The sequence below is a fragment of the Heteronotia binoei genome, chromosome 3, assembly GCF_032191835.1.
Source record: "Heteronotia binoei isolate CCM8104 ecotype False Entrance Well chromosome 3, APGP_CSIRO_Hbin_v1, whole genome shotgun sequence".
Classification (NCBI taxonomy): Eukaryota; Metazoa; Chordata; class Lepidosauria; order Squamata; family Gekkonidae; genus Heteronotia; species Heteronotia binoei.
The window spans coordinates 163,274,276-163,295,650 of record NC_083225.1 but is presented as its reverse complement, the minus strand read 5'-3'; the positions used below and the strand labels follow the sequence as shown (position 1 = coordinate 163,295,650).

Here is a 21,375-nt window from a genome sequence, read left to right as displayed (position 1 = left end):
CAATGTTGGTCAGTACCCTCACTTGAAGATTATAAAAAAGAAATTATTACACAAGGATGTCTAAATTGCACTGCCTCCCTTTGGTGTCTTTGTAAGAAATTCCAGATAACAGTAACTTTGAAATGACTTTCTTGCACTGTTTACAACAGCTAACTCGATTAAAAACCACACCAATTTTTGTTGCAGTTCAGCTGTGTTTCCCCACAGGCTGTATTATAGCTCTCCAACCAGTCCCACAGCATTGAATGATGTCATGGGATCAGTTCAGCGAGATGAAAGGCATAAAGCGGAACCCGCTGGCACTGGGGAACGCTTCCAACACACAATTCACGGCGAGCTCAGCTTGGGAACAAAAAAAAAAAGCCACAGATCCAGCCATTCAGCTCCTAGAATTGTGTCTTTCCCCCCACCTCAACAAAAAAGGCGAGTAGGTGGGCCTGGAGAGGTCATTCTTTATCAAACGCATTTGAGAAAAAGAGGAAGGCAGAGCTAAACAAGACTACCTGCTAAAAAGAAAGCTCTTTCTCTCCCGCTTCCAAACCACTGCCTTTGATGTATAGCAACAGATCACTGATCAGATTACAGGCATTTGGTCTCACTGCTCGTCTGCCTTTGATCTGTGTGCTTAATTTTATTTTCCTGGATTTGAAGTTTGCCTGGGCTTGTGCTGACATACTTAAAAAAAAAAAAAAGATGATGAAGGCATTTAATACAGAAGCTCTGGCAGAGTGAAATTCACTTACAGAAAGGGTGGCTATTGGATAAACATCAGCATACATCAGGTATTGTATTTTTTAATGTTCTTAAAAATTTTACCTAGCATTGAATACTGTTGATTTTTTTAGTGGAAAGAATTGTGTGTGTGTGGGGGGGGGGTGTTCTGTTGAAAGAGTGGTGGATTATAAGAAACTTCTCAACAGATATTTGGAGTTTAACAGGCAATGTCTGGATGTGGTAAATATTTAAGCAGCATATTTATTTCCAAAATCTATTGAATGATGCTTTGAGAATAAACAATGATACCTACAGTATCAGAACAGTGATACCTACAATACCTTAATAAGTTCTGTGTTATTATATTTAGCACTTCATGTATTGTTTTACAAATTTACATAGCTAAATCCATGGATTTTTCAGTTGTTTAAAGTCATTTAAACAGCAGAAGTCTTCAAATATATGCACTCATACAACTTCTAAAATAAATGAGAATGCCATGTTGAAATTATTTAAAAATCATGTTCTGTAGTTGTAATCCTGTACCCAGTTATGCACTCTTAGGCTGTAATCCTATGATTCTCTTGAAATGACCACTAATTAAATGTGTTTAGAATGGTTAACTTTAGTGAAAACTCAAATCTCCATTGAGGAGATTCAGAAAGCAGTTCTGCTCCGCATTATGTATGCTATATCTGGTAATAGAATTGCAGATTTTGGCTCGAATCCAAATGTCTGTGAGTGTTTCTGTGTGCACAAGGTCAGTTCTCCACTGACTGCATTGTTCGGACAGATCTGCACATTGACAGAGATGCTGAAGTGCTGAACTCAGTGGGAAAGCCCTTGTGAGTGCATGCCTCTGGATGTACTGGGGACCTGCAAGGAACTCCAGGAGTGGGAGGGATAATTTGGAAATCCCCCCCACAAGAGCTCACCCTCCAGAATTCTATAATCTCTCAAAATTTGCACAGGCTAATTCCTCCCGCTTTCGTGGTTTTCCTTTAATTAACACTCCACTGTTCTCAAAATCCTATTCTCCTGAAGCCTATTTAGCCTCCTCCCAACAGTCTGGAGAGGTGTTTGGGTTTGTTTGGTTGGGTTTTTTTAAACCTTTCAAGGTTGGCACACTGGCCAAGCACTTTACTATTAAATATAGCGATACACACACTCCAAGCACAGCCAATCTATTATTTTATGGCCATATTTAAATATGAATCCACTGCAGTTTAGTACTGAAGATGGTATATAGATAATAAAAACTAATATTTTATGTGTTTAGTAAATAATATTAACATTTTTAAAAATATATATATATGCCTCATTCCTTTTAGACTTCTAAACATGAAAGTCTTATATGGCTGTGGATGCAAGTGCCAAACATTAGCCAAATATTTTTAAAACTCCCTTGAAAATATTATAATGGGACTAAGGACTTGAACTCAGTTCCATCTGTACTCACTACAGTCAAAACACAGAAATTCAAATTAGTGTCCTGATTCTTTTTTTTTTAAGAGCAAATAATATCCAGAATATATCTACTGAGAAACAACTGCTTTTAACATATTTTTGTACCAAGTATCTTTTCAAGAGTTTTGACTGCTGTATCTAAAAATTTGAAAATCTTCTACTATGAGTCATCTGATTAGACATCCAAATACTATAAAGAACACCAAATATTATATTGACTAAGAACTCTGTAGTAATTACAAATGATTGATTTTAAAATATCCATTCTTTCTTTTTCTTATAGTAAAAGATACAGCTTACAAACTCGTCTTTCACAGGACTTCAAATTGCATCCAGTACAGAGGCTAAATTCTTTCTAAAAAGAATGACTCCATTTCCTTTCAACTTTTCCTTCTACAGTCTTCTTTTGTAAGAAATTAATAGACAAAAACTCCAATTAATCATTCTCCAGCAATTTGTCTTCCAGACCCATGCTTCGAACATAGGCATATATGACCAGCATATATACTGACTCCAATTTTGTTGTCTCCATGTTTACCAAAATATTTATATGAAAGAAAAATGTAATCAGTTCTAGAATATGTGCAGTGGCTGCCAGATATGTTAATGCAGTCCATTTCAGATTACTGTCAAAAGTCTATTTATTTCTTCAATAATCACAATTGAAATTATTTAGGCATCCTTGCATCTATTTTTTATTTACCCATGTTTTCGCTAACTATACTGATAATATACCCTGCTATTATTGTCACCATCAGTTCACTCACCCACTTTAATCATTGATACATAAAACCTTTTTCTATTACTTGGGGCAAAAGACACAAAGAAAATATTTATTCTTGTTTTCCATTTTACATCAAGACTCTACCCTCTTTATCTCCGCAAGTGTTTCAAATACTTTTCTTCCCCAATATGAGCCTCTTCATAAAAGCAAATCCTAGCCACTGTTTTTAAGAGGTCTATGTAAACCTGCAGCATTAAATCTAACACATTATTCAACATCTTTATTATTTACACATAGCACATTCAAAATAGTGTTTAGTGACATCCAACAACTACACTAAAAGAGTTGGACATGTGTTGGTCCAGAGCCATCAAATTATGGTATGGTGAATAAGAATTATTCACAGAAGACAGTAGCAGATTAGTAATTTATTGCATTCTGGCAAGTGTGAAGTCAATAAATATGTCAGTACAGCTACAAATAATAATTTGGGCAATTCTTTTATGTAATTTCCAAATTGTGTAAATCCAGCTTGCATGATTTTTTAGACAAATGAAGTAAACATAATTAGCCCATATCAGTTGGAAGCCTTCATTTAAGTATATTAGGCAAGAGTTTCTGAAGTACACATAGAATCTTTCTCTGACGACATTAAACAGCCAAGTATGGGCTACCATGTCTCATCTTGACTGTAATAATCCCATCCAATTAATTCACGAGAGAAATCATTACATGGCAATGAAGGCAATTAGCCTTGTGTGAATATCACTAGATCAGTTATCAATGGGAGTTACTGTTAAAAATTTGAGTATGTGTATGCAGTGTTCTGATATCCCCCACAACAAATCTCTTTAACTGATTCTTCTAGCACTTGAAAGCATTATTCTTCTTTGACTTTTCAAATCAGATAGCACTTCTTTCTGTCATTTGTCCCAAATTAGTAATTAATTGACTGTCTCTTGTAGGGATTATCTTCACTGTCAACCAATTAAAAGATTTGACTTGATTAATCTTTTTAACCAATTAAATTGAAATAAATGTGCATATAGGTGCTTTCTTGGCATATTGCAGGTGGTGCAAGATAAACACACATTAAGTTCAACTGGGATTATTAATATTGGAGCCAGTTTGGTGTAGTGGTTAAGTGTGTGGACTGTTATCTGGGAGGACCAGGTTTGATTCCCCACTCCTCCAGTTACAGCTGCTGGAATGGCCTTGGGTTAGCCATAGCTCTTGGGAGTTGTCCTTGAAAGAGCAGTTGCTGTGAGAGCCCTCTCAGCCCCAGCCACCTCACAGAGTGTCTGTTTTGGGGGGAGAAGATATAGGAGATTATAAGACGCTCTGAGTCTCTGATTCAGAGAGAAGGGCAGGGTGTAAATCTGCAGTCTTCTTCAGTCTTCTATTTTTACCTTTCATTCCTTTTCACAGCACAAAATAGCATAAAAACCTGAAGTATTACAGCTAACTTGCTGCTTGATATGAAATTTATCCATATCAACTTGGGTTGTCAGCTTCTGTCTTGAAAATTCCTGGAGATTTGGATGTAGAGCCTAGGAGGGCAGGGTTTGGGTAACCTAATGCCAAACAGTCCACCCTCCAAACCAGCAATTTTCTCCAGGGGAACTGATATCCGTCATCTGGAGATCAGATGTAATGTTAGGAGATCTCCAGCCCCCACCTGGAGATTGGCAACTACTACCAATTCAGACTGGCTTTCACCAATTAATCAACTGAACTTTTCTTTAATTAAATCTGCCAGTTTCAAGAATGCAGTCCAAATGTACAGTACTGTTTTTATTTCATAAAAGAGAACCACAACAGTTTTAATACATGTAACATATCATTAAGAACATAAGAGAAGTCATGTTGAAACAGGCCAATGGCCCATCCAGTCCAACATTCTGTGTCACACAGTGGCCAAAAAAACCCAGGCACCATCAGGAGGTCCATCAGTGGGGCCAGGACACTAGAAGTCCTCCTACTGTTGCTCCTCCCCAAGCACAAAGAATACAGAGCATCACTGCCCCAGACAGAGAGTTCCAACAATATGCTGTGGCTAATAGCCACTAATGGAGCTCTGCTCCATATGTTTATCCAATCCCTGTTGAAGTTGTCTATGCTTGCAGCTACCACCACATTGTAAGTTTCCAGCTCTCAAACACTATTCGTAGTAGAGGAAAATGCCATCAAGTTGCAACCAATTTATGGCCACCCAATAGGATTTTCAGGGCAAGAGCTCAGAGGTGGTTTGCCATTGTCTGGACTGTGAGGTCCCTTGGTGGTTTCCCATACAAATACTAACCAGGGTCTACTTAGCTTCTGAGACATGACAAGATCAGACTAGCCTGGCCAACCAGGTCAGGGCCAAACGTTGTTACAGAATCCAAAACAGAGTTATATGTGCTTAAAATCAAAGGTGCCTATTAAAATCAATAGATTTAAGTGCACCTAAATCAGTAGGCTTAATTGTTGGATTGTTGCCAGTAACTTTCCCACACAAGTACTCCTATCAGAACTAGCAGAATGTATGTGTCATGTAAGTTAAACAAAGGTATCGTTTGCAACATGAGCTCCAAAACTGGAAATGAGGAATTAAAGACCTTTAATGTACAAGGAGAAATGTCAGAATTGTCTAAGCTTGTCAAAGATGAGTTTTACATTGCAATCCTAAACTGGGGCATAGTATTCTAAGCCTAATGACTTCAGTGGATTTAGAAGGGTATAACTCTTTTTAGGATTGCACTGTTAATCTCTTTAAAGCAGATAAAGAAAGTTTCCCTTGTGTGGTGGACTGAGCATCAGACCAGAAACACTTTTCAGATCTCTACTCAGACATGAAGCTCATTGTGTGGTCTTGGAATACTCATTCACTCTCAGCTGTAAACACATTACAGGGTTGTTTTGAAGATAAAACAAGATAACTCCATGTATGCCAACTTGTGCTTTTTGAAGAAAGGGTCAGACACATCAAAATATAAAATATATTAATATGCATGCTAGATACATTGATGAACTAAAGAGACACTACATTGAAAAGCAATAATAGAAGGAACAGAAAATAGTAATATGACTTTTTTAAAAAAAAAGATTATTTAATCTTTCTTGAGTCTGATTGATAAAGCGTTTAATAATAACACTAGGCATCAATCATACTTCAGACTGTCAAAGCACTATGCAAACATTAATTAATTCTATCCATAATGTGATAGACTTTATAACAGTGTTTTCAACAAAACTGACTTGAGAGAACACATGTATTTACTCAACAGATATGAACAATTACTGATTCTTTTCCATAATCAAACTGTCTCATATAACATTATAAACATATTTTGAGACCAGTAGTAGTAAAGATTACCAAAACACCCTGTAACATAATTCTGACCGGTTTCCAACAGCCTTTGTAACAAGTACAGATCTGCCTGTAGAACTGTTGAAGAGTGGAATCCTTTTTTCTCCCACCTCCCAATGGGGTGAATAATGCCCCCCTCAGAGTCATTTCAGCTTGAGAAATATCACATAGAAGAAGGCGGGAGCCCTCATGCCATGGTCTTGATCCAGATTAGCCCTCTGCAGCAATTTTGAATAGTATTGCCACGGGGAAATCAAGGCTGCTACATGACTGTGAGTGCCTGTTCCCAACTAATAAACAATGTAATATGTAATTTGGTTTGAAGTGTTCAACGTGGGATAGTGTAGCCACTGTCTCTATCCTATGGCTATATCTCTGTCCAATCTACAGTATCTACAGCATCTTCAGCTGGTATTTCTCTAGACCAGGGGTCCCCAACCCCCGGTCCGTGGACCAGTACCGGACCTTAGCCTGTTAGCAACCAAGCCATGAGTTGTATAATCCAGGGGTGGCCAACGGTAGCTCTCCAGATGTTTTTTGCCTACAACTCCCATCAGCCCCAGCCATTGGCCATGCTGGCTGGGGCTGATGGGAGTCGTAGGCAAAAAACATCTGGAGAGCTACCGTTGGCCACCCCGGTATAATCCATTATATATTGCAATGTAGTAATAATAAGATGAAATTGGATTTTATATCCTGCCCTCCACTTCGAATTTCAGTCTCAGAGTGGCTCACAATCTCCTTCACCTTCCTCTCCCACAACAGACACCTTGTGAGGTGGGTGGGGCTGAGAGAACTCTCGCCAGAAGCTGCCCTTTCAAGAACAACTCTGCCAAGGCCATTCCAGAAGCTGCAAGTGGAGGAGTGGGGAATCAATCCCGAGTCTGCACACTTAACCACACCAAACTAATGGAAATAAAGTGCACAATTGTATCATCCCCAAACCATCATTACCCCCACCACCCCCAATCTGTGGAAAAATTGTCTTCCACAAAACCGGTCCACGGTGCCAAAAAAGTTGGGGACCGCTGCTCTAGACCATGCTGCTTTCATAGGCTTTCCTCAGCCTTCTACTTTGTTATCCCACAAACACCCAACAGTTGGGCAATGTAGCTCTTAGAAGTACGCATTTCAAAAATCATCCATATTGTAATTTCAGAAACAGTGTGATTATCATTTTCATTAAATACTGAGAATGTTTTTATCTAACTGGAAAGTTAAGTCAGGCAAATTCCATATTCAATCAGATGTCTGACCATTATTTCCTATGGGGAGAAATGGCAGGCTTTCCAAAATGATTGTTTTTTTCACAATAATTAAACAAAAACACCAGTGGAATCCTAAGAACACTTTTCTACCCAACTGAAAAGACTTCATTAGAATTCTGGGTAGGCCTACTTAGAACTGCATTGAGTAGAGCTACACTGAGAATATCCCAGATACTGTTTACTTCCCACTGAGATAATGTCTGCTTTCCCACAATAAATGACTAAAAACAGGGAAGGTATGTTTTATTGGCCTCACTTTATCACTAAGAGAAACAAACTGTTATAAAGCATTCTTTGCCAGACAGAATTGAAAGTAATTAATTTCTCTGCAACTTTTCTAGAGCAATCAAATCCAAAACTACTATGGACTATCAATCTATACATTGAGATTCTAAACAAAAATATATCTGTCCCTTCTACCTGCCCTCCAACATATTTGCACTCCCTGATGAACAGATTCAAAGAACCATGAACAAAATGAAAATAAGGAGTAGCCTCTTCTGCATACATTTGTATGCAGCTCTTGGGGAGGAGGGGCTTGGGAAGCTAGACGGGAGCACATCCAGCCGGGGCTTCGGGGACTGCACTGGCTGCCGATAACATACCGAGTTCGGTACAAGGTGCTGGTTATGACCTTTAAAGCCCTTTATGTTCTGGGACCTGCCTACCTTAGAGACCGTCTCTCCCCACATGTCCCCCAGAGAGTGCTGAGGTCGGGGTCTCAGAACCTCTTTATAATCCCTGGGCCAAAGGAGGCCCGTCTGAAAGCGACCAGGGACAGGGCCTTCTCGATTGCAGCTCCCTGTTGGTGGAATCAGCTCCCGGAGGAGGTGAGGGCCCTGCGGAACCTTGAACAGTTCCGCAGGGCCTGTAAAACAACCCTCTTCCGGTTGGCATATAATTAACTGTGAGCAGAATGCTTGAATATTAAATCTTAAACATCAGATTACTGAATATTGAAAATTTGAAGGACTGATTTAAGGAATAGTAGCATAGTGTATATCGATGTGAGTTTTATGTATTTTTAGGCCTTTATGTATTTTATTGTATAATTTTAATTGTATTTAAATCGACCTTTGTTAGCTTTTATTGTTGTAAGCCGCCCTGAGCCCACCTCGGTGGGGTAGGGCGGGATATAAATCGAATAAAGTAAAGTAAGTAAAGTAAAGTAACGCTATGATAGGTTTGAGAGCCGTTCTCATGCTCATACTAGAAAACTACATTTGGTTTTTAATTAATTTTTCTCATGTCATGTTCTAGCCCATGTTCTTTGGAGAGTAAAAGATACCTTTTGCATGAGGGATCTAACCCAATTGTTTTAGGAACATGCATTGGCAAACCTTTTGATGCATTTTATGTTTCAAGAAGTATTGTTTTAGGCATCAGATCAGGATTGTCACTCTGATAATGAACTTCTTATTCCATGAAAATATCTGTGAAAGCTTTTCCCCTCTGAATAGAACCCGTGGGTTTTTGAGAGCTTTTTTTGGTAAAGATTCACCTTTAAATAGACATTTATCTTAAGTAGCTATTGTCTGTTAATAATTTACTGAATAAAAGGAAGTTGACTCACAGGGAGTTAAGGAAGGGGCTATGACTCAATAGTTGAGAAGAAGGTCCCTAACATTTTCAGTAACAAGGATTCAGGTAGTAGATGTTAGGAGGACACATCTTTCCCAGGCTGAGACTGTGAAGAGTTGCCACAGAAAGAAGGCAATAACAAGCTAAATAGAACAGTAGTCTGAATTATTATAGTGACTATTATTATAAGGCAATTTATAATAATAACTGAATTATTATAAGGCAACTTTGTACATTCAGAATTGAAACTTGTTTTCTCTGAACGAAGGTAGAGGCAAACACCATTTTCTTACTATCTATACACAAATGAAATCCATAAATTTCCAGAGCTGGCTTACCTTTGCTCTATTGTTTCTTAAATCTTAAAAATGAGAATTATTCATTACAAAGGGGAAAAATCATACTAATTAAATTTAAGATAGGAAACTCTGCATATGTAAGGCTAATGAAGAGGGAAGGGTTTTGCTGGCCCTACCACTCATCTAGTTTCTACACTCTCCATTCTCTTTAATCCATCCTTTCTCTCCACAGACTCAAATTGAAATGTGGGGGGAGGGGGGAACAGTGGGATATTCGTGCATACATCAGCTCCACAGTCAATTGTAAGTGGCAGCCAGCAGCAGAAAGATGAGGCAGTGCAAGAGCTAATGGCTGCTGCTTGAGTAGATAAAAATGGCCAATCATGGCAGAAGTGCAAAAGCATCTGTGGCATACAAAGTGTGTTGGTCTGAAAAGCCACTTGTGGTCCCTGAGCCACTGTTTGGTCATCCCTGATACATCTTTGATGCAGTTTGATACGCAATGATTATATGCAGAAAAAGGCACACTTACCCATTGACTCTGCATAGGATCAAGCTGCATAGGATCAAGCTGAACATGAAACTACCTTATACTGAGCCAGACCATTGGCCTGCTATTACCTATTTTGACAGCAGTTTCCCAGAGTCTCAGGTAGAAGTTTTTCATGTCTGGAATTGCTGGGGATTGAACCTACAGGTAAATGAGACGCTGTATTAATTTCTTTTTTAATTATCATTAAAATACAAAACCAAATTAATTAAATTAATTGTTCACAAACTGTGATAAAGGGAACTAAATTTTGTTGGAAGATTGTCAAAGATTTCTTTACAGAGAAATAGTGATGGTAGACAAACTTCTCCAAATGACTGCTTATACAGTGTTACTGGTTTTTCCTTTCCAGTGTGGAACCATAATAGAGTATAGCTGAGACAATACTCTTAGTTGGTAATAGTGTGGCCCACCAAGTACCTTGCAAGAAATTGGTATGTTGGGGAGAGGAGCAGATGTTCTAATGAGCTGTATCCTCTCCAACATGCAAGGTATGCATCAGAAATACACAGAAGATCCTCTAAAGATAAGTTGACAAATAAAAGGTTCTCTGAAATTACTGTTTGAAAACCACTGCATCAGATAAAAATTCAGACAGCTGCAAGGCATTCCAATAGTTGCAAGTGACTAGCAGCTTAAGTCCCATTTTTATCACTGACAGAAAATGACAATGCAATCAGAGCCACATCATTGTCTCTAGTTCACAACAGAATATCTCTTTCCAATTCATTCATTAAACACAGATGACTTTACTTCCCCAGAAATGCAAACTTCTTGGCATGAAGTTAAATCTGCATTAGCACTCTGCCACAGTGTTTTCTCAAATATCCTTAGTATCTATTTCCATTTGCTGACACTCAACTGGAAGTGTAATAATAAGATTACCACATCTCATTTTCTCATCCAAGAAGGGCTACATGGCATGGTGAAAAAGATTTGCAAATAGGGTTGTTCCTAACAAGCTAATATTTATTTTAGTCAGCCATAAGGCATATGACAAGAACCCTTGTAAAGGATGGACATATATTTTATGCATTGAGCCTATCTTAAACAGATAATAAAACCTCCTGTACAGTCATCTGAGAGAATAATACAAACAGTATAGATTAAGACTGTAATGGGCTAGACTCCAGGGAAGTATACGTATAAAGCAGATGGCATTCCTGGAATATGATAAACTTTATATTACAGAGATACGTAATGTAATTTTCATTCCAGATAAATCACCCATATTTAGCTTCTTATGATTCCTCTTCTCAGCACTAACAGTAACCATGCAGGTCCATTAAGATCATTTACAGCCCCTCATTTACACAATATCACATAATCTGGCAAGCTTTATAGCACCCAACAGCATTTGTGTAAATGGAACAACTGAATATGGTGTGGCTAAGAACAGGACTACCGGATCAGGTAGCTGGTTTGTCTAGTCAAGCATCTTGTTTCTCAGTGACCAACCAGATGGTGCCAGAAGACCCTGCAAGAGAGGCAAGAAAGCCAAAGCCCCTCTTTATCTGTCCCCAGTACCATGTATTCAAGGTGTACATCTTGCCCCTGAATTTGATGATTCTATTTAGCCATTATTTAGCTCATTTATATCCTGCCTTTATTCCCAATTGGGGACCCAACACAGTTTGCATCATTCTCCTCGCCTCCATTTTATCCTCACAATAACCCTGTGAGGTAACTTAGGCAACTGGCCAAAGGTTACCCAGCAAGAGTGAATATTCAGATCTGAGTTCCTCAGGATCCTAATCCACCACTCTTAACACTACATACACTAGTTAATAGCCATTTTTTGATCGATCTCCATGAATTTGCTAATTCCCCTTTGTAAAACCATCTCAACCACATCTTGCGGCAGTGAATTCCACAGATTAAATTATATGTTTTGTATAGTATGTCCTGAATTTACACCCTGTTGATTTCACTGACACCCCTAATATCAGTTAATCAGGATTGCCAAATCCAATTTAAGAAATATCTGGGAACTTTGGGGGTGGAGCCAAGAGCAAGGGCGTGACAAGCATAATTGGACTCCAAAGGGAGTTCTGGCCATCACATTTAAAGGGACTGCACACCTTTTTAAATGCCTTCCTTCCATAGGAAATAAGGGTAGGGGCACCTTCCTTTGGGGCTCATAGAATTTGACCCCCTGGTCCAGTCTTTTTGAAACTTGGGAGGTATTTTGGGGAGAGGCACTGGGTGCTATACTGAAAATTTGGTGCCTCTACCTAACAAAACAGCCCCCCACCCAGAGCCCCAGATACCCGCGGATCAATTCTCCATTATTTTTTATGGGAATAAGTCTCCATAAGGAATAATGGAGTGCCCAGCAGACATTTCCCTCCCCTCTCCCCGCTTTCTGATGACCCTGAAGCAGGGGGGAGGGCCTCCAAACCAGGGGATCCTCTGTCCTCACCTGGGGATTGGCAACCCTAGTTAACCTTTACCACTTCTGATCTCTTATCTTGAAACCCCCAACAAGGTCACCATAAGTCACCTGTGACCTGAAGCACTTTCCATCACATATGTCATGCATTCATTCAGCCTATTCCAGGAATATAATGCCTCCTGTACCAAGTTTATTGAATGCTTCCATTTGGACCCCAACCCACACAACAAAGAATGGAAAAAGCAGAGCAACCCTGCTGGGTACCCCAGTACTGGTGAGTCAGGTGATATATGTATAAAGCAATACGTGTAGTTAACCAGTGGCACCTTTGTGACAGAGATACACAATGCAATTTCCCCAGTTATTATAGACCAGGGGTGGGGAACCTCCATCCCGAGGGCCATATACGGCCCATGAGGTCCCTTGGTGTGGCCCTTAGGGATTGTTGGACCAAACCAAGCCATGTGGCAGCCTTCCTGGGGCCTGGCTGGCCAGCGAGGATTGTGGGGCCCAGGTGTGCTGTGCAGCAGCCTCCCCAGGGCCAGGCAGGGATCACAGGACCTAGATGTACTGTATGGCAGTCTCCCTGGGGCCTGGCTGGCCGACCAGAATTGCTGCAGGGCCTGGAAAAGTTACTGTCACAGTCCAGTTTGCACTTGATTATCCCAGATGGTGTGGCCTAATATGCTAATGAGTGTGTGACCTAATATGCTAATATTAGGGGATGTGGTCTAATATGCTGCGTTCTTGCTGGGCTTTTTCTACAAAAAAAAGCCCTGGACCTATGCATTTGCCTAGGGCTGCGGGCTGTGTGGGTGTGCGCGTGCCGGATTAGGCTCTCCCCACGACTTCAAATAGAAAAACAATGATTTGCATTAATTTTGCTGGCCTGAATCATTCTCCCTCAGCAGAGCACAGATTTTTAAGTTGATAATTTTTTTTAAGGCCCGGGAATGATGCTATAAATATCCATATGGCCCTCGGCAGAAAAAAGGTTCCCCACCCCTTATAGACAGTTCCACCCTCACACACACCCCTGCCCACCCCAGCCTACACATTTGCTAATGACCTCAGCCCCCCTTAACTGTCTCTCGTCTAAGATACTTGGGGACAATGCTCCCTCTAAGCTGTGGAGTCTTGTGAGCTTTGTGAGTTACTGGCATTAAAGTTGTGATCTACTACGTAAACTAGTTTGCTCTGGGTACATCTTTCCTGAGCTAAGACAAAAATGCGGGGGCCGGGGGCTAAAAAATTGAGCTAGCTCACAGTAACTCAGCTTAGAGGGGACACTGCTTAGGGAGGGCAACGGCGCCTTTAGCTCTCTCAACCGTCGCCTTTTGAGAGTTGCCGCCTCGCGGAAGCATCACGTGGCTCGAAATCCCTCGATTGGGTTGCCGTTTCAGCTCGAAATCGGAGGGGGAGCCGCGGACCGTTTCCTAGGTTACGAGCGTGCGGGGAAAAGAGCGAGGGAAAGTGGGGGGTTTGGCGAGGAGAGCGGGCGGCCAAGTCAGAGGAAGTTCTGCCCCGCCGCCGCGGTGGTGTGTAAATGGATGCCTCGCGGGGCCAACGACGGCTTTCCTCTCTCACGGACCTACCTTCTCCCGCCTGCTTACTTGGTGGTCTCCTGCCCTTGAGCCAAAGGAGGATGGTGGTGAGGCTGAGGGCGCCCCCTGGAGGGGAGGGGAGGCGCGGGGAGAGAGGGGCAAACGCGTGCTTCCCGGTTCAATGGGAAAGGAGGGACACTTGCGAGAGGGGCTTGGCCAGAAGAGAGTTGGGAAGGGAGGAGAGCGGACGGATTTGTTGCGATTGTGAGATTAAAATGGGACGAGAGACATCGAGAAGGAAGAGCGTGCTGTTGAGTTGGGCTGCTGCCATTGAAGAGACTGAGTACTGGATGGAGTGGTGGTGGACCCTCCATGGTCAGGGGCAATATACTCAGGAGCGCCAGATGCAGAGGGGCGAGGAGACACGTGCATCAGGAGAGGGGCGTCTTCTGAATGCCCCACTTGAAGATTTTCTAAAGGCAACAGCTGGAGCTGTTAAGGGGAAACTGCCATCAGTTGTGAGTCCCTGTCCTTAGTGATCCACGTGTTTGCAGATAAATAGGTGTTGAAGTTGTGGACAGTCCGGTTGGTGCAAGGCCAATTACATTTTAGTTCACAGTTCAATGGCATCTTTAAGACCAACGAAGTTTTTTTTATTCAAGGTATAAGCGTTCATGTGCACGCACACTTCTTTAGGTACCCATAAGCTTATGCCTTAAATAAAACTTTGTTGATCCTAAAGGTGCCAATGGACTCAAATTTTGTTTTGCTTCAGACAAACACTGCTATCCATCTCAATCTATTTTAGCTCATAGTTTACTTTTTGTGAGCAGACTTAGAGCACTGTGGAGCTCAGCCTTAAACAGGTTTACTCAGAAATTAAATCTCCCTATGGGCCTGTCTCCCAGGAAAGGATTTAAGGCTTAGAGGTAACCCCCAAAATGTAAAAAGGGCTTGTGTGAGGCTAAGGATACAGGCTTAAGATCCTTTAAAGTGGATTAGATACTCACTTGCCAATGGGGTGGTTAAAGATTAGGGTTGCAGTGGTTAGTTACCTATTTAGTCAGTGAAATTAGCAAATCAAAAATTGTCATTTAAGAAGTCATTCCCAAATAACTAGAACTTTTAAAAATATTTGATTGTGTTTATCATAATGGGTGCCTTAGTGTTCCTCAACTCTCTCAGGAGGGAAGGCACACAGGGCATCATCTGAAAGCAAATAATGATCCCCCCCCCCCTCAGAATGGTGATTTTGTTTATAAGCAGATATATGTGGAATTAGGCTGCCAGAATTCACTCAGAATTCTCTTTATCACTTTCATCACTATTTCAAATGCAGAGGCATGAATGCTAACAATGGAGGTTCCCGTATGGAGGAGCATAAACTTGGGAGGGGGGTGGGCAGCAGGGCTCATGCCCCTGCCAGGATTTCCTCACAGAGGCAACACCACTATGTGAACATAAGAAAAGCCATGTTAGATCAGGCCAATGGCCCATCCAGTCCAACACTCTGTGTCACACAGTGGCAAAAAAAATTATATATATTATATATATAATATATATATAAAATTATATATATATATATATATATACACACACACACATACATACATACATACACACATACACTGTGGCTAATAGCCACTGATGGACCTCTGCTCCATATTTTTATCTAAACCCCTTTTGAAGGTGGCTATGCTTGTGGCCGCCACCACCGCCTGTGGCAGTAAATTCCACATGTTAATCACCCTTTGGGTGAAGAAGTACTTCCTTTTATCCGTTTTAACCTGTCTGCTCAGCAATTTCATCGAATGCCCACGAGTTCTTGTATTGTGAGAAAGGGAGAAAAGTACTTTTTTCTCTACTTTCTCCATCCCATGCATTATCTTGTAAACCTCTATCATGTCACCCTGCAGTCGACGTTTCTCCAAGCTAAAGAGTCCCAAGCATTTCAACCTTTCTTCTTAGGGAAAGTGTTCCAGCCCTTTAATCATTCTGGTTGCCCTTTTCTGGACTTTCTTCAATGCTATAATATCCTTTTTGAGGTGCGGCGACCAGAACTGCACACAGTACTCCAAATGAGACCACACCATCGATTTATATATATATACACATACATACATACACACACACACACTGTGGCTAATAGCCACTGATGGACCTCTGCTCCATATTTTTATCTAAACCCCTCTTGAAGGTGGCTATACTTGTGGCCGCCACCACCTCCTGTGGCAGTGAATTGCACATGTTAATCACCCTTTGGGTGAAGAAGTACTTCCTTTTATCCGTTTTAACCTGTCTGCTCAGCAATTTCATCGAATGCCCACGAGTTCTTGTATTGTGAGAAAGGGAGAAAAGTACTTCTTTCTCTACTTTCTCCATCCCATGCATTATCTTATAAACCTCTATCATTGTCACCCTGCAGGCGACGTTTCTCCAAGCTAAAGAGTCCCAAGCATTTCAACCTTTCTTCATAGGGAAAGTGTTCCAGCCCTTTAATCATTCTGGTTGCCCTTTTCTGGACTTTCTTCAATGCTATAATATCCTTTTTGAGGTGCGGCGACCAGAACTGCACACAGTACTCCAAATGAGACTGCACCATCGATTTATACAGGGGCATTATGATACTGGCTGATTTGTTTTCAATGCCCCTATATAAATGTGCTGTCAGGCACTCCAGTATTTCCTGATGGGGGCATTGCCCCCCTTGAGGCTGCCAAGTAGCATCATGGAGCTGCTCAGGCTGTCAGGTTCTCAAGTTCAGTCAGTCCTGTGTGTCTTTGTAGCGATTTAGCAAGTTCATAGGAAGCACAGAGATGGTTTTTGAAAAGATAAGAGGAGGTGCAGATCTTCGGTGGATAATACCCATTTTGATGGGACATCCGTATGCATACCCTTTGCCACAGGGGCTTGCAAAGCCAGGCACAAATGTATTTTCATCAGCAAAAATTAGTCTTCCAGAGTGCAAAATCTAGGGTGAGCTTGATTACCTTTTACTAGCTTTGCCTGAATGTCTCTTAGCCTACTAGCCTGCCTCAAGTATGAGTGAAACCTCCACCCTGTCAGCACTTTTGTCAAGCTTGTCTGGAGGCAATCTTCATTGCCTTTCTAGGAATCCACCCCCCCCCCCCTGCAACTCAGTCAAGAGGGAACAAATCCATAAATTACCCTGGACTCACCAAGAATTACTGGACCTTAGAATTGTTGCTTTGATACTCTTCTGCTCTGGCTCCTATAACTACTGCTACTCTGTCAGCCAAAAGTGTACAGTTTCATCCTGTCCACTTGTGCCAACTCTGCTTTTCTTTTTCTGGGACTTTAGGACATTTCCTTGCCACACAGGAGCTTCCCACTACTGCCTTACCTTGTTCTTTTTTTCTTGGGACCTTTGGAAGTTCTGCCTAAAACCCTTATACTCAACTTGCAGATAATCAAAACAGACAACCCAGCTCACCAGATTAAGTCAGGTAAACTCCTCTCTGTTCATCGTTTTTCTCTTAAAATCTTTCCTCTCCCCTTCATTAAATCCCTCTCTTCCACTCCTTGTGGCTGTTCCCTAGCACGGAGTTCTCATACAGCCATAGGGTTGCCAGGTCCTACCTTCATGCTGGCAGAGAGATTTTGGGGTGTTCTAGGAGGAGACTGGGATGTTGTGCAGTGCAGTGTCCCTAATGCAGTGTCACACAGAACTGATGTCATCACATCGGGGATGTTGCACAACGATGCTTGGCTTTTTGGGCAAAACTCTTATGTTAAGCCACCCTCAAACCATAGAATTTTGCCCAAAAAACAAAGCATCGCTGCACAATGTTCTTAACATGATGATGTAACTTCTGCATGATGTCATCATGCCAGGGAGTCGCTGGGCAAGATTGTGGTTTGGGAGTGGGGTTTCTGCCACCAGCCAGTTGACCAGCAGCGGGCAGAAGCCCTGAAAAGTTAGGGATCCCACTTCCCAGCCTGGGGAACGGGAACCCTATTTAATCAGCTTAAAATTTACTTTCTCTGCTATTCCCTAAATACACACATCTTTCTGAACACAAAAATTTCACAGTTTGTATGCTTGAATACTTTTTCATGTATTTTATTTCCCTAAATAATATCTAAAACTTGCTTTGGAAGGTTGTTTCACGATTACTGCTTGCCTATTATTAACACCTTGAGCTGCATATTATCCCTAAACCAGATGTTCTCCCCCCTTTGGTAACTGTCAGCTTTCCAAGCAAGCCAAGCTGTGGAAGTGGGAAAGTTTCCTCCTGACACTGAGCTTTGATTTCTTCAAATTGGTTGGAGTTCTAGCTGTGTGTCCTGACCTCAACCCAAGTTAGAGTCCACACACGTCTATGGATGTATGTGAAAGGGAGAACATATGGTAACAGAAGAAAAAGTAGTTCCCCAAAGGTGACCAGGTTATTTTACTACCTGGGTCCTCCTTTCAATAAAGAAATATTTCCATTCAGTCTTCATTTTATATTTAGATTGGTGTGTTGGGGTTTTTCCCCAAAAAATCTGTTTCCTAAATACTGGAAGTTGTGGGTTGGGCAGGGGTCGGGGGAGGGAAGCAGAGGCCTGTGTCCCAAATGTTACACATCAAGTTGATTTTGTTATTCTAAACATGCTTTAGTATCCTGGGACTCACAGTTTTAGAGATTAAGAAAGTTGCAAGTCCCAGGATACTAAAATCAGCTTTCACCATTTGGGACAGGAAGGAGATGAGCAGAGGCCTTTATGGCCCAAATTGTGAAATTGGATTTTGCTATCCTAGGACTAATAGCTTTAGAGAATAAGAAATTGAGGAGATGGGAATATTTGTATCTTTAGTTGTGTGTGTTGGGAGGGAGATGAGCACAGCCTGTGGCCCAAGGAGTTGCTGTTTTTGGTATCCCAGGAATAAAGGAAAATGGAAAGGGGAGTGATTCTGCTGTCCTGGACACTACTTCAATCAAACAAATGCTTCTGTATTTCCAGGCCACTGTATCTGAGAAGCCAGAATTTACTCTGGATTCTGAGATGCTTTTGGATATGCGTACTGAATATCCAGTGTGTGAGAGGTATAGTTCAAATCCCCACTTAGTCATGAAGCTCACTATGTGACATTGGAGCAGTCACACACGCTCAGCCTAACCTACCACAAGATAGTTGTAAGGAAAAGAGAGAGGGGGTGACAAAGTATTTACTTTCATACACAAAAATTTTAAAAAATAAATCTTTGTTAAAATAAATAACAATTAACAATTACAACATAGTATCAATCTGTAGCAGTTCAAGAATATAGTAAAAAGAAAATTCTCAACCATTAAAAGATAAATGAAAAGAAAAATAGTGATAGTCTTACAAAGGGATTACTGCCCTTTAATTGGTTATTGTAAAAAGAAATACATAAAGATTTATAACCTGGGGAAAGAAAGGAAAAAGAAAAAAAATATATTTTCCTGTTTCCCTATCCCTTTTCCTCTTCTCCTATGAAATATTTATCCTAATTTTCTTAGTGAGCAAGTTCATAACATCTTTCCTCTCCTCATACACAATCCTCTTTCTTTGACTAAGATCCAGACTGTTATTAGTGTGTGGGAGGGAATTAAACTACATTATTAATTATTGATGGCATATGGGTTTTTCTGAAATATAAATTATTTAATATAAATTACTAAGCATGGGCCTGGGCTCGGTTCAGTTCCATGCCCCCCCAGTTGCCCCGTGGAGGTGAGAGTCCTCTGCCACCTGGCCTTGCGCGTTAGCCACTGATTAGGTAGCTGATGGCAGGACTTAACAGTAGAGAAAAGAACTGATGTCATCACACCAGCAACTTTTGGGTCATGCTCTAGTATTTGAGCAAAAACTCTATGGTGGAAGTCATAAAGTTTACCATAGAGTTTTTGCGCAAATACCAGAGTGTCACCCAGAAGTTACTAGCACAATGACATCACTTCCTGTCTGCCACTGGCAGCATGGCCTAGGTCTTTCTCTTTCTCCTGGTAAGTCCCCTGCATCCCCTGCCAGTGGTGTCACCCTAGTGTTGACTTACTCCTCCCTTGTTTTACTTTGTTTATGTGCTATTGCACAACAACAGGTGTATTAAATTTTGAAGTAAACAGCAATAGATCATTATAGTACTATAGGAATTACTTTTTCCAAGCTCTCCAAAATCCATTTGATGGTGTAGCACAAAAAAATAGCTGGGGGAAGATTATGCCCTGGATGGACTGTGGCACTGATGTGAGTGAGATTGGACCAGCCTGGACTAGGGTCAGATTTTATAGGGCAGGAATATGGGCCCATTCCCATATGCCATGCTAATGCACCTGGATTACATGCTTTTAGAAAAGAGTACAGTGGGAGCATATTGAGGATAAAGAAAAAACTAGAAACAGGGCGGATACAATACATATAATGTGGAAGCTACAAACAAAACCTCCACAGTAAAAAAACAAACAACCCTGCCTTGTGGAAACAATTTTGATGAATAAATTCATTAATTGATTAAAATCCATATGATTAGGCCACAGCAAATGAATAAGTTATTAATAGGTGGATTTCTACACATTCACCTTTTCCATGAGTTTTAATTAAAGCTAGCAGAGGATCATTTAACACAGGACATATGGATAAACCTTTTTTGGGGGGGGAGGTTAGATCTGGTTGGGGCAGTACTCAGGTACCAAGGCATTGAAATGTAGACATTAGAAATGGTGCCAGTTAAGCCGCCTCAAGTATCTGGGAGTGTGGAGCACCAATACTCTAATTCAATTGAATAGATAGATTATTTTGCTATATCAAGTAGAAGAGCACTTGAGGGGAGGCAAGCTATGAATTTGAAAATGATGAAAGGGAAAAGTCTTCCCCTCAAGATTGCTGCTTCCTAGAGCAACTTTTAAAAATGTTGTGGAAAACATATATAAGTAGTTTCAGCCTAGGGGCAGCTTCTGATAGTTTTCCCAACATCTGTTGCTGTAAGTGGACATACAGTGCTAGTAAAGCAGTGGAAATTATTTGGCCTGAATGACTTTTGTCAGGCAGGCAGAATGAGGCAATGTAGTGGGTTTCTAATTTCAGAATAGTAGTGTGTCAGTTTGCAGGGAGGAATTGGGAGATAGTTTGACAATTTTAGTTTCACACAATCTTGGTCTCAATCCGTTTTCTGCTGCTGAAATTTCACTTGCAATATTACTTTACTAGGAATAAGACCCGTTTTGAAGGAAAATACAATGAGCTCTAGAAAGAGATTCTGGGTGAGTGCCTCTCCCACCCTTGGTGTCTTCCCATCCCCAACTTCCCACCACCACTCTTTGTCCTAATACTACCCACCCCACAACCATCTCTTCCTCTCAACTACTTGGCATGCCACTAACCCCCATCCATGACATTCAGTCACCCACACCCTTGCTGTCTTCCCAGTACCCCCCACCCATGACATTCATTCACACACCCCTTGTTGTCTTCCCACCCACTCCACAGCTGAAACAGATGCTGGCTTCCCCACC

At 41.1% G+C, this 21,375-nt stretch overlaps 1 protein-coding gene across 1 annotated transcript in view; it reads left to right on the top strand.

The window, feature by feature from the left end:
• The first annotated feature begins 307 nt into the window (after positions 1 to 307).
• Positions 308 to 21,375, top strand: part of TNFRSF19 (TNF receptor superfamily member 19) — a 231,980-nt gene continuing 210,912 nt past the window's right edge. Inside the window, exon 1 of the mRNA XM_060234797.1 lies at positions 308 to 782. The gene's annotated coding sequence lies outside the window, so the exon portion shown is untranslated. The remainder of the gene's footprint in view (positions 783 to 21,375) is intronic.